The 2,132-nt window shown below is 49.0% G+C and overlaps 2 non-coding genes and 1 pseudogene across 2 annotated transcripts; 2 read left to right on the plus strand and 1 right to left on the minus strand.

Moving 5' to 3' along the window:
* On the plus strand, positions 1–126 carry LOC136278460 (U2 spliceosomal RNA; annotated as a pseudogene).
* Positions 127–358: 232 nt separating this feature from the next.
* On the plus strand, positions 359–522 carry LOC136278431 (U1 spliceosomal RNA). Its single transcript, XR_010716313.1, has one exon. It is a non-coding gene; the product is annotated as a U1 spliceosomal RNA (small nuclear RNA).
* A 982-nt stretch (positions 523–1,504) lies between these two features.
* Positions 1,505–1,623, minus strand: LOC136278433 (5S ribosomal RNA). The gene has a single exon (XR_010716315.1). It is a non-coding gene; the product is annotated as a 5S ribosomal RNA (ribosomal RNA).
* Between the last annotated feature and the right edge of the window lie 509 nt (positions 1,624–2,132).

Consider the following 2,132-nt stretch of genomic DNA (forward strand, 5'->3'; position numbering starts at 1 on the left):
CGCTGCTCATTGAGCAGCTCATATATTAAACTGATTTTTGGAACTGGGCTGTGGAAAAGAGGCTTGCCTCGTCCCAGCCACGGGTTGCCTCGGTATAGCACTACCTCCGAGTGCGGCCCACTTCCCTCTGGGGAAGACACATTCAATCCAAAACAAAGTCAACGGTATAGCATTCTTTTATGTTTACAGGAGCCCCGCCCGCCCTTAGAGGGGGAAGAGGTGAAAGAGGGATGATAATTCAGACAACAGACAATGGCAGGAACGGCCGCTGGCCTACGTTTTCTGAAGTGCGCAAAGCACTACCACAAGGACCTAGGGGTAAGTGGATTTTTTCACCGAGGGCAGACGCTGAAAAAGCATACTTACCTGACGCGGGAGGTACTGTGATCAAGGAGGCAGTCCTCTCAAGGCGAGGCCCTTTCATTGCACTTCGACTGGGTTGACCCTTGCGATTACCCCAAATGTGGGTAACTCGAGCGTATAATTTCTGGTAGTGGGGACCTGCGTTCGCGCTCGTCCCCGCAAAAGTCATCCAAACTATGTCTATATGGCCCTCTTACTGACTATCGAGGGTATTTTTGCTTTTGCAGTGGACCGGTAGACTTGCAAAGAAAGCAAAGGACGCACAACTGGCCAAGGTGTTGGCACGTTTGGAGGGGTAGAAGTGCATTGGAGAGACTGGAGGAAGGAAACAAGGTGAGTTTCGGGGCGGTGCGTAACTTTGCTGGCTGTTTTTGTTCAAGGCCTGTCTGCTCTATTGTGTGTAAAGTCCTGTTCGTTTGTATTTGCAGGTTGTGCGTGCCGTGCCGTGCTGTGCTATGCGCGCGAAGGGAAAGGAAATGAAAGGAAACCAAACGGCCGATCGACCGAGCGAGCGAGCATAGAAGGCATTCGACTTGGACCGTGAGTACACTTTGAACCTTTTGAGCGGTTTTATTGTCACTGGAGCCGCTTTTAGAAATGCTATTGCTATCGTTAGTGTATCCTTTGTGCGAGCAAGCGAGTGAACGAATGAACGAGGGAAGGAAACAAACTAGCAGAGTAGTAAAAGTATCGAACCTTTTTCCCGATTCGTTTGCAGTCTGAATCCAACCATTGTCGACTTTCAGTGCCGTTTTTCGCGCGCCTCCTCTTGGAAGTGTGCGAGTGTTTTGCCACGTCACGATGGCTTAAAACTGCGTCTCAGAAGTGTGCGTTTTTTTCCTATTCATTTTTTCGTTCGTTATTTGGAATGATTTGATATCACAGAAGTAGAATTTGACATCATAAACTGTTCATCTCGCGCGTGCTCACTCGCTCGCGCGCGCTCTGTAAGAAAAGTCGATCGCACTAGAGTTTTCGCCATTAGCTGGCCGATTTTTGACAAAAAGGTGTTTTCCCCCCCTCGTTTTTTGCTTTGATTTTGTTCCTCACTCACCTACGGCTCTCTATGTGAAATTGTGGTGTATGGAGAGCTATTTATTGGGATAAAACGTTTAGAGATGTTCGCAAGACAAAAAATTGAAGCCTACAACACGGGGTATTCCCAGGCGGTCACCCATCCAAGTACTAACCCCGCCCGACAGGGCTTAACTTCGGTGATCGGACGAGAACCGGTGCTTTCCCTGTGGTATGGTCGTAGACGAGGAAATGGGGTCGAAATTGTGCTTGTTATCGGCCAGGTTCAGGCTGTAAAGCGGCCACATCCCTGAGTGTAGGCGAATTTGAAATTCTAAAGCCCTAGTTTCGTTACTCTAACCCTAAGAAATCGATACTCTAACCCTAAGAAATTGTTACCCTAACCCTAAGAAATGGTTACCCTAACCCCGAAGTCGTTACCTAACCCTAATGTATTTTCCTCAACCCAGTTAACACATTGAGGAGCATCGATTTGAAGCACTATTCCCTAGGGAGGGGAGGGAGGGGTCCCAAGAGACATAACGTGTCCTAAAAACCTATTATACAATGTTTTAGCTCCGTAGGTGCGTGTATCTGGCTTTAAAATCTTACAGTGAGGAGATACCAAACGGGTCAGCCTCTGGGACCGTCTGCGGGACTCGCAAGGGCTTGTGGGGGCGACCTGCTACTATCCACCATAAACCGTGGGAAGGATCCCTCGACCACCCCCCTCACCCAGGGCATGCTTCGGCATC

The sequence above is a fragment of the Pocillopora verrucosa genome, unplaced genomic scaffold (assembly GCF_036669915.1).
Source record: "Pocillopora verrucosa isolate sample1 unplaced genomic scaffold, ASM3666991v2 scaffold_100, whole genome shotgun sequence".
In the NCBI taxonomy this organism is placed as follows: domain Eukaryota; kingdom Metazoa; phylum Cnidaria; class Anthozoa; order Scleractinia; family Pocilloporidae; genus Pocillopora; species Pocillopora verrucosa.